Genomic DNA, 14,652 nt, shown 5'->3' with positions numbered 1-14,652 from the left:
GTTCTTTGTGAGAGAGTCATCTCTCTCCTGCCTGAGCCCATATGTAGTTGGAATCGAGGCCTGCTGGGCCCTGGGGCCCCCGTGGAGGGGGAGGGGGTTCCCCAGAATCACCAGAACAGTGTTGCGGCTGGATGAAAGAACTAAGAGAGGGAGGTCACATGTGGACTGTCTCTAATAAGGCCTGGAGAAGATCCTCCCCTAAGGGTTGAACTCGACCAATCAGAAAGGGGACATGTCTGAGAGGGAATGTGGCTCTTAGTTGATTTACGGATCTTTGTCCCTAGCATGATTATACCTTCATTAATGCTAAAATAGCTATAACACATCCACACTGCATTCTAGAAGAAGGTGATGTACATCAAAGTGTGAGTCATTAAATGAGGATTAGTTAGGTAGGATGCATGGTACAGGTGAGGTTACATTGATCGTTAGTTGGTTGTATACCAGGATACATACCATAATATATACCTAATAGTACACGAGACAGTAAACCATTTACACTGTTTCTTTCACAGTTTTATGCATGTTCATTTATAGATCAGTTAGTCTGTAATTAATGCAGCAAAGTCTGTTTTAAAGAGGGTTTCTGTTTCATAGTCTCTCTCTTGAGTATGTGGCCACATTCCTCGGAGGTCGTAAAATCTCCTTATCATGCCCTGTAACATGGCACCGTTTCTGCCCTTGTGTTTGTTCATTTGGGCTGTGTGAGGAGTTTCATAAACCTTTGTATATAATGAATAATTAGTATGTGTCTGATTGGTCCATACCCTACAAACGAGATCAGGAGAAAAACACAAATGGTTTTAGCACATAGACGTGATAGCTTTTCTTCAGGTAGGAACAGAGTATGTTTTATAAGTAAAGCAGTCTTAGCAGAGGATGGTTTCAATCCATCAACCTCTGGGTTATGGGCCCAGCACGCTTCCGCTGCGCCACTCTGCCCACCATAGAGGAGCTCCCATTCACAGGGCTTTTCAAATTGACTTGCTTTTAGGCTCACATGAAGTGCACCTAAAGTGCACATGAAGCGACACATGAATTGAGAAATGAAGTGCCTCTGTCATAAACGAGATCAGGAGAAAAACACAAATGGTTTTAGCACATAGACGTGATAGCTTTTCTTCAGGTAGGAACAGAGTATGTTTATAAGTAAAGCAGTCTTAGCAGAGGATGGTTTCTATCCATCGACCTCTGGGTTATGGGCCCAGCACGCTTCCGCTGCGCCACTCTGCCCACCATAGAGGAGCTGCCATTCACAGGGGTTTTCGAAAGGACTTGCTTTTAGGCACACATGAAGTGCACATGAAGTGACACATGAATTGAGAAATGAAGTGGTTCTGTCATATACGAGATTAGGAGAAAAATTCAAAAGGTTTTAGCACATAGACGTGATAGCTTTTCTTCAGGTAGGAACAGAGTATGTTTATAAGTAAAGCAGTCTTAGCAGAGGATGGTTTCGATCCATCAACCTCTGGGTTGTGGGCCCAGCACGCTTTCGCTGCGCCACTCTGCTCCCGGCAACTGCTTTGACACACCCTACTTTTTTCAAAATGACTTGCGTGTAGGCTCGCTCGAAGTGCTCTACTATTATCAATTAAAACAGGTTAAAAATGCAGAGCGATATTAAGTAAAGCAGTCTATGGTTTTGATCCCTCAACCTCTGGGTTATGGTTCCAGCACACTTACACTGCTCCACTCTGCTGCAAACCACCCCAGATGGGACTCGAACCCACAATCCCTGGCTTAGGAGGCCAGTGCCTTATCCATTAGGCCACTGGGGCTGTGAAAGTCCTTTGCTCATGTGCCCCGATTACTTTGGCTTTAGTGACAACAGCAGCATTGGCATTTAAACAAGACCATCACACAAAGTAATCCTGATGAACGACTACTTCGAACAGGCCACTGGGACATGATTCGCTTGCCCTACTAATTGTCCATCTCCTTCAGGTGGCTTAGTCAATGAGGCGTTTGAACAGGGCATACACACACAAACACACAGATTTTATGAACGATCAAGCAGGATGTGGAAGTTGCTCTTTATTTGGGATAAAACAAGTACATAAGTGAAGAAGCCTTAGCAGAAAATGGTTTCGATCCATCGACCTCTGAGTTATGGGCCCAGCACGCTTCCGCTGCGCCACTCTGCTAACCATAGAAAAACTCCCATTCACAGGGGTTTTCAAAATGACTTGCTTTTAGGCTCACATGCAGTGCACCTAAAGTGCACATGAGAAATGAAGTGCCTCTGTCATAAACGAGATCAGGAGAAAAACACAAATGGTTTTAGCACATAGACGTGATAGCTTTTCTTCAGGTAGGAACAGAGTATGTTTATAAGTAAAGCAGTCTTAGCAGAGGATGGTTTCGATCCATCAACCTCTGGGTTATGGGCCCAGCACGCTTCCGCTGCGCCACTCTGCTCCCGACAGCAGATTTGACACACCCTACTTTTTTCAAAATGACTTGCGTGTAGGCTCGCTTGAAGTTCTCTTCTATCATCAATTAAAACAGGTTAAAAATGCAGAGAGTTTTAGCACACAGCTGAGGGAACTGTTCTTCAAGAAGGAACAGAACATTTACATAAGAAATTCATTCTATGATTTCGATCCATCAACCTCTGGGTTATGTGTCCAGCACACTTCTGCTGCGCCACTCTGCTAACCATAGAAGAGCTACTTTACAGCGATTTTCAAAAGGACATGCTTTTAGGCTCACATGCAGTGCACCTAAAGTGCACATGAAGCGACACATGAATTGAGAAATGAAGCGCCTCTGTCATAAACGAGATCAGGAGAAAAACACAAATGGTTTTAGCACATAGACGTGATAGCTTTTCTTCAGGTAGGTAAAGAGTATGTTTATAAGGAAAGCAGTCTTAGCAGACGATGGTTTTGATCCATTGACCTCTGGGTTATGGGCCAAGCACGCTTCCGCTGCGCCACTCTGCCCACCATAGAGGAGCTCCCATTCACAGGGATTTTCAAAAAGACTTGCTTTTAGGCACACATGAAGTGCACATGAAGTGACATATGAATTGAGAAATGAAGTGGTTCTGTCATAAACGAGATCAGGAGAAAAATACAAAAGGTTTTAGCACATAGACGTGATAGCTTTTCTTCAGGTAGGAACAGAGTAGGTTTATAAGTAAAGCAGTCTTCCAGGCTCGCTTGAAGTTCTCTTCTATCATCAATTAAACAGGTTAAAAATGCAGAGAGTTTTAGCACACAGCTGAGGGAACTGTTCTTCAAGAAGGAACAGAACATTTACATAAGAAATGCAGTCTATGATTTCAATCCATCAACCTCTGGGTTATGGGTCCAGGACACTTCCGCTGCGCCACTCTGCTAACCATAGAAGAGCTCCCATTCACAGCGGTTTTCAAAAGGACTTGCTTTTAGGCTCACATGAAGTGCACCTAAAGTGCACATGAAGCGACACATAAATTGAGAAATTAAGTGCCTCTGTCATAAACGAGAAAAAAACAAATGGTTTTAGCACATAGACGTGATAGCTTTTCTTCAGGTAGGAACAGAGTATGTTTATAAGTAAAATTGCTTAGCAGAGGATGGTTTCGATCCATCGACCTCTGGGTTATGGGCCCAGCACGCTGCCGCTGCGCCACTCTGCTCCCGGCAACTGCTTTGACACTCTTGTAAACTTCTTCCTTCTTCAGTGTAGAAAAACTCAGAAGCGAAAACCAGGAGACTTATTTAAGCAGGATTCTTTATTTGCTGTAGTCTGCTCCGAACCCAAGTCAAGTGAAGTCTAGTCTAAGGCAGTATACATTGAGTTCATATATACATTTCAAGGGGGAGGGATTACATTGTGATGAACAAAGCATGTAAATGAGCTGAGACAACGAGAACAGGAAAAGCCTAGCCTTCTCGTACTGAGATGGGACAGTCAGGAATATCCCGCTGGGAACCCCTACCGTTTGCAGAGATTTCCTGGTCTCATGTAGTTTATATACATTTCAAGGGGGAGGGATTACATTGTGATGAAATGAGCTGAGACATGAGAACAGGAAAGGCATAGACTTCTCGTACTGAGATGAGACAAATGGTCTCAGTAATAAAATAACAGGTGTTCAAACTTGCTCAGCATGACTCTTCACCCGGTAAACAACGAGAACAGGAAAAGCCTAGCCTTCTCGTACTGAGATGGGACAGTCAGGAATATCCTGCTGGGAACCCCTACCGTTTGCAGAGATTTCCTGGTCTCATCATTTCTAAACTTTCTCAATATAAAATACTATTGTATTGGAAATCTAAATTAAACATTTAAATAAATTTGTAATCCTACATTTCCCCCTTTGAGAGTTCTAAATAACTCTCACAAAATACAAATTTAGACACTTAAAAGTTAAATTCTTGTAACTTGTGATCATTACAGGCTCATGCTTCTGTGTTGCTGTTTCTGCAATTGCATGCTGACACAGAAACAAACATGCAAATTTAGGGTCCGTGAAGTTCTTAGGGGGTAATAGTCTTTTCTGTTTGGAACTGTCATTTCTTTGTGAGGGGCGTGAGTCATTTGTTGAATGAAACACTTGATACTGTGGACGCATAGATAGTACGCTATTAGAAGAAATAACAGCAGAATTGCTATTTCCTTTATCCACAGCCAGGGTTTCCCAATCAAGTTTCCGAACCATGAAAAATTAACTTCAGTCATCTGGTGTAATTTTGCTGAAAGATCAAGAATGTCTTGTTGGATTTTGTTCAAGTTCTCTGTTGGATCCATTAACCCGGTGCAGCACTCAGGTCCGATGATGGTGCAGGCTCTTCCTTGCGTTGCTAGAATGTAATCCAAGGCCACTCTGTTCTGTAAGATCATTATCTTGTGCGAAGCGAGAGTGTCCGTGATGTTACCAAGGGCCAAAGCCATATCATTGGCCAATTTCTATACAGAATTGGATAAGCTTCTGACTTGATCAAGGGCTTGCATGACACCATAAGATGGTATTAATGCTCCAAGAGTTCTTGATCACCATGTTTGTGCACAAGTGAGTCCTGGAATGCAGCCATCTGCTTCGTTAGTGGTAGGAGCTGAATTTTGTAGCTGTGGGGAGCTTGGGGTGGAGTGAGTATTTTCTCTGATAGCTGGTAGAATATAAACCAGGGTGCACCTTCCGTTAAATTGGCTGGGGAGGATGCTGTAGACAGAAGTTCCACATAACCAAAAAGTGTCAGTTGGTGGAGAGATCATACACAACTGATTTATTTCAAAAAAAATTGGTAGGGATGGGTTTCTGGAGAAACACTCTGTTAAGTCATTTTCCTCTTTCTTATCTGTTGTAGTAACGTACACGTGGGATTCTGCTCCTCTTTCAATCACAAAGCTGCAACGTTCACAAGGAATTTCACCCAGTGGAGTCGATGCTGGTGCATAATTTTCCATGCACCAATAGAACATCATTGGCAGGAGTAGATCTGTCATGATGGGAGTAGCTGAAGTTAGGTTGCAGGATGGTAGTCCTGGAATGCAACACGGAGAAGCTGTAGGAATTGTTGTATTGTGACATGTATCCTTGTTGTATAATTCACTGGTATGATGATTGAATAAGGTACACGTGTCACATTTGGAGATAGGGTGTGCCACCCAGGGGATTCCTGCTCATACTGAAGGTGCGTGTGGCATGCAAACGTCCTTTCCAGCAAACAAGGCATTTCTTGACATATTCATTAGCTCTAAGAATATGTTGTTTCTGGAGTCCACACTTTGTGCGATGTCCATGATGCTTTGTAGAATGACAATCTTGATCATGTTGATGGATGATTGAAGGTTTCGTATGTGAGTCTCTGCGTTGTGTATTTTTTTTTCTTTCGTGATAGTTGGTTCGCCAGTGAGTCTAGTTGTTTTCTGGAGGTTGTGGCTTCATACGCAGGTGAGGAGGTTGGTGCGTATGGGTCCCGGACTGTCATCAAGTGGTGTCTGCACAGAATAAGAAAGAAAAAAACAAAAGACAGTAGAGCAGTATTTGTTCAAACACTAGGATTGTGAACTTTTTCTGAGTCTGCTATTGTTGATTTCCTCTTTCCCTATTTCTTAAACCTTTGACACCTAAGGAACAGTGAGGTAAGGATGGACTAGGATAGGGCCTATGAGGGAAGTCTTCACCCCAGGGTTAACCCCCGAAGCCTGTTGCGTCCGGTTCTTCCCGGGGCTCCTCACTGGTTCCGTGTCCTAACCTATCCCTGTTGGTGGGGGAACAACCTTACAGTGTGTACAATGAGTCCAGGTTTTCCTTCCCTGACACAATACTGCAGCGGCTGTAATCAACATCACTTGATGTGGCCCATGCCACTTTGGTTCTTATGGCTTATTTCTGAATGACTTTATCATGACCCATTGACCTGGGATGATTGTGTGTCCCCCTTCTGGTGAAGTCTGCCAACATGACTCAACTCTCCCTCTGGCACTCTGTACCGCCTTTGTTAGGTTTTCACAGTAAGCAATCAGGGCATCTGAGGTAATGTGTACATCAGCATTTCTAAGATCAATCACACCTGGCATCTGCATGGGGCGTCCAGTAATAATCTCATGAGGGCTCAGCCCTACTGTTCTGTTAGGTGATGCTCTCATACTACACAGTACTGCTGGCAACGCTTCAACCCATGGTACTCCTTCCTGATGCATTTTGCTTAGCCTGATTTTGATTGTTCTGTTTGCACGTTCAATGCCTGATGCTTGTGGCCTATAGGGGCAGTGAAGGTTCCACTTAATATGCAACATTCTAGACACTTCCTTGACTATCTGTCCTGTGAAGTGTGTACCTTGATCTGAGTCAATCCAATCTGGTAATCCCCATCTGGGAATGAAATCAGTGACAAGACATTTAGCAGTATGTGCAGCTGTAGCACGCCCTGTTGGATAAGCTTCTACCCATCTTGAGAACTTGTCTATTACTACCAAAACATCAGTTTTTCCCTTACAACGAGGCAATGATATGTAATCAACTTGCAGGTGACGAAATGGTCCTGGTGGAGCTGGGGTATGTGCTGCTGGTGTAGTGGTTGCTGGTATATCATTATTTTTCTGACATTTAACACACCTCTTGGCTGTTTCTGTGGATACATTTCTGAATTTTGGATTCCACCACTGATTTGAGAACCTGTGATTCATCGTTGCTGGACCACTGTGAACTAAACTGTATATTTGTTGAGCCAAATATGGCAGCAGTGATTCGGGAGCGACATACTTTCCCCCTTTGGTCCAGCAACCAGATGAATCCACTGTGGCTCCTTTGTCTAACCATGTCCATGCTTCATACAGAGGAACGTCTTTGTACGGATCAATTATTGATTCAGGAGGCATAATTGTCTTCTGTGCTGCACTACCTGAACACAATTGTACAGTTGCATAGAAACAAGCCTGTTTAGCTGCCATATCAGCAAGAGCATTACCTTTAGCTTCCGTAGTATTAGTTGTGAGATGTGCTTTCACTTTGATCACTGCTAATTTCTTTGGAAGTTTCATGGAAAACATTAGATCTTTCACTAATTCAGCATGCTTAATGGGGGATCCAGCAGAAGTTAGAAACAGTCTGGTTTGCCAAATGACACCAAAATCATGAATTACCCCAAAAGCATATCTGGAATCTGTGTAGATATTAGCAACTGATCCTGAAGCTAGCGTGCATGCTCTTGTTAGGGCTACTAGTTCTGCAGCTTGAGCTGAAAAATGATCTGGAAGACGTCCTGAAGCTAACACTTCCGTGGTGGACGTTACTGCATAACCTGCTCGTCTGTTACCTTCAATTACTTGAGCTGAACCGTCAACAAACAACTCAACTTCTGAATTCTCTGTGGGAGTTTCTTTTACTTCATTCATAGGTGTATATGTAAGCGTAACACATTCGTGTGTCATTTCTCCTTCACCCTCTAACAAAACTTCAGTAATAGCAGACATCATACATGAGGACGGATTCGTGACAGGTGCACGCTGTAAGACAATATTCGGGGCTGTGAGAGTTGCTAACCAATTTCCCCAGCGAGAGGAAGTGACAGAAGTGACTTTTGCTTGATTCATTAATGCGGACACTGCGTGCGGACATCTTACGTTTACAGACTGTCCTAACACCATTCCTGATGAAGCCTGAAGCGCTAGATGCACTGCCTGTACTGCTCTGAGGCATGGGCCCATACCTTGAGCTACTATGTCAAGTTTACCAGAATAGTAATGAATTGGGCGTAAACTGCCCCCATGATCTTGCATTAGACATGCAGTCATGAAGCTTAAATGTTCATGGACATAAAGCACCAATGGTCTGTCAGTTTGGGCAATTCCTAATGCTGGTGCTTGACATAGTGCTCTCTTCAAATCATTGAACGCTTTGAGGTGACATTCTTCCATACAAACAGTATCAGAATCTTTACCATGGCCTTCCAACAAGTCATAGAGCGGCTGTGCAATTGAGGCATAGTCTTCAATCCAAGGTCTACAGTAACCTGCTGTTCCTAAAAATGATCGGAGTGTTTTAATGGTAGTAGGCGGGGGTATGGCTTTGACTGAAGTCGCTCGATCCTGTGTAATGGATCTATTTCCTGCACCAATTGTTTGACCCAGAAATGTGACTTGCTTTTTAGCAATTTGAGCTTTGTGAAAGCTGCATTTGTGTCCTTTCTTATGCAAATAGTCCAACAATGATGCCAATTCAGTTTGATGTACCTCGTGATCTGTTGAGGCAATCAGAATATCATCGACATATTGGATCAGAGTTGACTGTTTTACCGGAAATTCTGGGTCACACAAATCACGTCTGACAGCCTGATGGTATATGGTTGGGGAGTTTTGAAATCCCTGTGGCAAGCGTGTCCACTGGTATTGCTCATAGTCAACTGTGAAAGCTAACCATGGCTGGCTGTCAGAGTGCAACGGTACATACAAGAATCCATTAGACATATCAATTACTGAAAAAATCTTACTCTCTAATGGTATGCCATTATAAATTGTGGAAGGATCTGCCACTAGAGGGGTGATTTTATCAATATGTTTATTGGCTACTCTGTAGTCTATTGTAAGTCTCCATGTCCCATTGGATTTCTTGATGGGCCAAATGGGTGAATTACAGGGACTGTTGGTTTTAACTAGCACTCCTTGCGTCAGCAACTTTTCTACAATAGGTTTGATCCCCTGTATAGCTTCCTTATTGATCGGATATTGTTTGGTGACCGGAGGTGGAGTCCCCGTCAATTTTATTGGTTCTACACCTGTCAACAAACCACAATCATCCTTGTCTTTAGCCCAAATTGGATGATTCTGTAAGAAAACATACTCTGGAGGGATTACATTATTGGTAGAAACTTGTGCTGAGGAAATTTGAATGCTAGCAGATTCTGAGGACACGTCTAAAGTTAGATGTATTTGTCTCAGGAGATCCATTCCTAAAATTGCACCTGTATTTAATGGAGCACATAACAATTTTGTAGTCAGAGTTTTTGGGCCAAATTGTACATCTATGGGCGGGGTTTCATACAAATCAGAATCTTCACCTATTACGCCAGTTAAAGAAAATTTGGTTTTCTTGTACGGAATGTCTAAACCTTTAGCCAATTTTGTAGGAATTATGGTAATTTCTGCACCTGTATCAAGCAAAAAATCAATTTCTTTCTCTTGTATGCTACCTTTCACAAAAATTCTTGTGTCATTATGATGTATTACAGGGGTAAGGTAGCTACTCACAGCCCCAACAATTAGTTTTTTTCCTGGTCTTTTTGTGCTCTTAAAAGAGCCTGAACAAGCTGTCCTAAAGTTTCAGTGGACACTTGCGGAACTGCTTCTGGGTTGTAAGCAGGCTGAGAAGGAGCAGAATTATGCATAGCATTTCTTTTTGTATCTTGCAATTTCTTCCTACACTCTTTCTCCCAATGTCCTAATCTTCCACAATAGTGGCAGCTCCCTTCTTTTTTAGACCACCTGTTTTCTTGTTTTGCTGTGCTAAATGTAGCTGCTGCTGCTACTCTCACTTTGGTTTTAACATCAGCATCTCTGTCCCATGCAGGTAACCTGTCAATGCTACTTCTGAGAGTTCTGTTTGACCAAGTTAGATCTAGGAATGGCAAAGCTCTTCTGTATTCGGCTACAAGGCCATCTGACCAGATACGAATTAGTGGTCCTTTGTCATCGAGCACACTTTCAGAATCATCCACTATTCCACTGTAAGTTATGGCTGACTGACAAAACCGTTCAGTATATTCATTTACCGTTTCTTCTTTCTTTTGTACACAGCTAGTAACTCTAGACCAGTCTATTTTGGGTCCTAAGATAGTCTTTAGGATTTTCAAAACACCTTCTCTCATATCGCCTCTACTGGCATGTTGTAGTTCAGAAGTCACTGCAGATTCAAAACTGTTGAATTCAGAATCAGTTAAAATTTGTGACATTAACTGTGTGACTTCTGTTAACGACATGTCATATAGACGAATTTTGCTGATCAATGCCCTTCTAAATTCAGAAAACTGTTTACGTGGTGAGGGTAAACTCTCAGAGAGTCGTTCTATATCCTTAGGTCCAAGGGCTTTTGCGACAGTTTGTATTCGGACTACAGAAGGGTGGGTAGAAACACTTTCCTTTTCCTCAATTCCCTGTGATCTTTTTCTAGCTCCACACACATAAACTGAATTAACAGGCTTATCAGTGACTGATTGGACGGCTACATCTGTTTCAAAGAACGTTCTTAAATCAGGGTAAATGTTATCAGGCTGGCTTACTTCTTCCCCATCAGTTTTTTCTGCATCTTTGTTGCGGTTCAATTTCTTGGTTAAAGAGGAAACTTTACCCCGGAGCTCATTAATCTGTTTCTCTAGCTCTGAGTTGCGTTTAGACTGTTCTGTAGCTAGTGCTAAACCAAATTCTCTATGGCAACATATTATGCCTTTCACATTGTTCTTGCGAATACCCGCTCCTAGTACTTTTTTACACTCATCTACCGACCAAGTTTTGTCTGGATGAATCTCATATTTCTGCGTTAGTTCTTTTCTAACTTTCTCAGTGACTATTAGGTTCATTTGTTCTCCTAACAGTGTTTTAAATTCACTATCTGACCACAAAGGAGTCGCAAGACCAAATTTTCAGTTGTTGGAACCAGCCTAGCATTCGTTCTAACCATTTTGTGGATTTCTTTATCACACAATCAAAAACACTAAAACTTCTCTGATCAAAAGAGTCTACACTTATGTCACAGATCAAACTGTTGATACACCTTCCTTGTTACCAACACATCACATTTAACTTCCCTGCCAGAAACAGAGGATGAAACACAAAATATTAGCACGTTACGCTAATCTTCCCTGAAAGAAACGGAAAGGATCTTTCACCTTCCTAACTTTTTAGAGGATAAAACAAAATTACTAGCATGTATTGCTAACTCTTCCCTGCCTGAAACAGAGGATCAAACTTTCCTCTCTAAAAGAAAAACTTTTAAAAGGGTAACCAAAATAAATAGCCTGTAAGACTACCTCTTCTCTGCTTGCACAGAGGCTAACAATATTTTAACTTGAATGCTAAAATCTTCCCTGTCTGCACAGAGGATACCAACAACTTCCCTGACTATTCAGAGGATCAAACTCTCTTCTCTAAAATACATTTTTAGAGGGTAACACCACAAGGTAACAAACAACAAAACAAATAATTAGCAAAATAATACTAATCTTCCCTGCCTGACACAGAGGATATCTTTTTAACATGTGATGTTAAAAACGTCGCTGCCTGAACAGAGGATATATTTTTATTTTTAAAAGACAACTTTTAAAGGATAACTTTGGGTAATCAAACACTACAGCTGTCTGATAACTCTTTCTCTGATGGCACAGAGGCACAAAATTCGTACTGGTCTGGTTCTTTGAATAGAGTGAAACTCACCGAATCGTTGTTTGAATGAAAAGATTCAGTCTGGAAAACTCAGTCAGCTTTGTTGAGGTCCAGTTGAGATTCAGTTCTGGAACTCAGTCAGAAAGTTCATTCTTTGTTGAGATCTTTGTTGAGCTTGAGGTTTTCAAGATTCCGTCTGGAACTCAGTCAGAAAGTTCATTCTTCGTTGAGATCTTTTGTTGATTCAATCTGGATTCTGGTGAGTAGCTCTATCCGGGTCACGGCACCATCTGTTGTAAACTTCTTCCTTCTTCAGTGTAGAAAAACTCAGAAGCGTTTTTTGTAATTTGTAATCCTACAACACACCCTACCTTTTTCAAAATGACTTGCGTGTAGGCTCGCTTGAAATGCTCTTCTATTATCAATTAAAACAGGTTAAAAATACAGAGTGATATTAAGTAAAGCAGTCTATGGTTTCGATCCATCAACCTCTGGGTTATGGTTCCAGAACACTTCCGCTGCTCCACTCTTCTATAACCCACCCCAGATGGGACTCGAACCCACAATCCCTGGCTTAGGAGGCCAGTGCCTTATCCATTAGGCCACTGGGGCTGTGAAAGTCCTGTGCTCATGTGCCCCGATTACTTTGGCTTTAGTAACAACAGCAGCATTGGCATTTAAACAAGACCATCACACAAAGTAATCCTGATGAACGACTACTTCGAACAGGCCACTGGGACATGATTCGCTTGCCCTACTAATTGTCCATCTCCTTCAGGTGGCTTAGTCAATGAAGCGTTTGAACAGGGCATACACACACAAACACACAGATTTTATGAACGATCAAGCAGGATGTGGAAGTTGCTCTTTATTTGGGATAAAACAAGTACATAAGTGAAGAAGCCTTAGCAGAGAATGGTTTTCATCCATCGACCTCTGGGTTATGGGCCCAGCACACTTCCGCTGCGCCACTCTGCTAACCATAGAAGAGCTCCCCTTCACAGGGGTTTTCAAATGGACTTTGTTTTAGGCTCACATGCAGTGCACCTAAAGTGCATATGAAGCGACACATGAATTGAGAAATGAAGTGCCTCTTTCATAAACGAGATCAGGAGAAAAACACAAATGGTTTTAGCAGATAGACGTGATAGCTTTTCTTCAGGTAAAAACAGAGTATGTTTATAAGTAAAGCAGTCTTAGCAGAGGATGGTTTCGATCAATCGACCTCTGGGTTATGAGCCCAGCACGCTTCCGCTGCGCCACTCTGCTCACCATAGAGAAGCTCCCATTCACAGGGGTTTTCAAAAGGACTTGCTTTTAGGCACACATGAAGTGCACTTGAAGTGCACATGAAGTGACACATGAATTGAGAAATTAAGTGCCTCTATCATAAACAAGATCAGGAGAAAAATACAAAAGGTATAGCACATAGACATGATAGCTTTTCTTCAAGTAGGAACAGAGTCTTTTTTTAAGTAAAGCAGTCTTAGCAGAGGATGGTTTCGATCCATCGACCTCTGGGTTATGGGCCCAGCACGCTTCCGCTGCGCCACTCTGCTCACCATAGAAGAGCTCCCATTCACAGGGGTTTTCAAAAAGACTTGCTTTTAGGCACACATGAATTGCAGGTGAAGTGCACATGAAGTGACACATGAATTGAGAAATGAAGTGGTTCTGTCATAAACGAGATCAGGAGAAAAATACAAAAGGTTTTAGCACATAGGCGTGATAGCTTTTCTTCAGGTAGGAAAAGAGTATGTTTATAAGTAAAGCAGTCTTCCAGGCTCGCTTGAAGTTCTCTTCTATCATCAATTAAACAGGTTAAAAATGCAGAGAGTTTTAGCACACAGCTGAGGGAACATTTACATAAGAAATGCAGTCTATGATTTCAATCCATCAACCTCTGGGTTATGGGTCCAGCACACTTCCGCTGCGCCACTCTGCTAACCATAGAAGAGCTCCCATTCACAGCGGTTTTCAAAAGGACTTGCTTTTAGGCTCACATGAAGTGCACCTAAAGTGCACATGAAGCGACACATAAATTGAGAAAAGAAGTGCCTCTTTCATAAACGAGATAAGGAGAAAAAAACAAATGGTTTTAGCACATAGACGTGATAGCTTTTCTACAGGTAGGAACAGAGTATGTTTATAAGTAAAACAGTCTTAGCAGAGGATGGTTTCGATCCATCAACCTCTGGGATATCGGCCCAGCACGCTTCCGCTGCGCCACTCTGCTCCCGGCAACTGCTTTGACACACCCTACTATTTTTCAAAATGACTTGCGTGTAGGCTCGCTTGCAATGCTCTTCTATTATCAATTAAAACAGGTTAAAAATGCAGAGTGATATTAATTAAAGCAGTCTATGGTTTCGATCCATCAACCTCTGGGTTATGGTTCCAGCACACTTCCGCTGCTCCACTCTTCTATAAACCACCCCAGATGGGACTCGAACCCACAATTCCTGGCTTAGGAACGCCAGCTGCCGAAGGAGAGTCCGTCAAAATGGGGATAATATTGAACAATGTTGAACGCCACAGCCAATCACGTCGACGCGCTATAACATTTGCAGCCAATTAGAGAGTGCCATTCTCGACATTATAACATTTACAGCCAATCAGAGAGCGCCATTCTTGACCTTTTTCCTTATCATTTTCGACATTTGACCAATCAGAGTACAAGGAAATGTCGATGGCACGTTTACGCTTAGCACCGCTAGGAGGAGGAGTCAGGAAGCTAGCCAAGTGTCAATCAAGTTGCCGAACTGAGCCGAAGGTGTACGAAGTAATGACATATCCTGAGGGGCGTGTCAGAGGTCAAAAAGTTCAGACGTCGAGCATCAC

At 42.4% G+C, this 14,652-nt stretch overlaps 3 non-coding genes across 3 annotated transcripts; all 3 read right to left on the bottom strand.

Annotated features, from left to right (window-relative positions):
* Positions 1–1,708: 1,708 nt before the first annotated feature.
* On the bottom strand, positions 1,709–1,781 carry trnar-ccu (transfer RNA arginine (anticodon CCU)). The gene has a single exon. It is a non-coding gene; the product is annotated as a tRNA-Arg (tRNA).
* A 10,569-nt stretch (positions 1,782–12,350) lies between these two features.
* Positions 12,351–12,423, bottom strand: trnar-ccu (transfer RNA arginine (anticodon CCU)). Its single transcript has one exon. It is a non-coding gene; the product is annotated as a tRNA-Arg (tRNA).
* Positions 12,424–13,975: 1,552 nt separating this feature from the next.
* Positions 13,976–14,047, bottom strand: trnai-gau (transfer RNA isoleucine (anticodon GAU)). The gene has a single exon. It is a non-coding gene; the product is annotated as a tRNA-Ile (tRNA).
* Positions 14,048–14,652: the final 605 nt, after the last annotated feature.

Source organism: Siphateles boraxobius, unplaced genomic scaffold (assembly GCF_051911475.1).
Source record: "Siphateles boraxobius isolate OS27281-9 unplaced genomic scaffold, OSU_SipBor_1 100, whole genome shotgun sequence".
NCBI classification, from domain to species: domain Eukaryota; kingdom Metazoa; phylum Chordata; class Actinopteri; order Cypriniformes; family Leuciscidae; genus Siphateles; species Siphateles boraxobius.
This window is presented reverse-complemented; position numbering and strand designations above follow the sequence as displayed.